Here is a 629-nt window from a genome sequence, read left to right on the forward strand (position 1 = left end):
GCTTCTGCTGTTGCTGCTGCTGCTGCTGCTGCTGCTGCTGCTTTTCCGGGTCATTGGCATCCGCGTTATTTCCCTTGGCTGCCTGTGGCCGAAGCAAGTCCCAAATGCCCCTTTGTTGTTGCTGCTGCTCCTGCTGCTGCAGTTTCGCTGTGGGGCCCCCCAGGCTTTACCGACTGCCACTTACCTTCGAGGGACGGCAGCAGCTGAGGCCCTTCAAGGAACTCACGGGGCCCCCCATTGCTTCCGGGGCCACCAATCCAGGCTCTTCTGCCCACTGGAGGGTACGCGCTGCTGCTGCTGCTGCTGTTGCTGCTGGTGTTGCTGCTGCTGCTGCTGGTGTGGCTGTGGCGGTGGCGGTGTGAGGGTGTGGAGATGCGGCGGTGGGCTGCTGACGCTGCTCGTTGGCGTGCTGCTGTTGCTGCTGCTGCTGCTGCTCGTTGTGCTGCTGCTGCTGCTGCTGCCCGTTGTGCTGCTGCTGCTTGCGCTGCTGCTGCTGCTGCGGCTTTCCTTGCTGATGCGCTTGCGCGTTTCGCCGCGTTTGCTGCTGCTGCTCCCGACTGCCGCGCTGCTGCCCGCTGCCGCGCCTGCCGGCGCACCCGCTGCTGCTGCTGCTGCTGCTGCTGCTGCTG

Source organism: Eimeria tenella, genomic scaffold (genome assembly GCF_000499545.2).
Source record: "Eimeria tenella Houghton genomic scaffold, Eth_scaff2518, whole genome shotgun sequence".
Classification (NCBI taxonomy): domain Eukaryota; phylum Apicomplexa; class Conoidasida; order Eucoccidiorida; family Eimeriidae; genus Eimeria; species Eimeria tenella.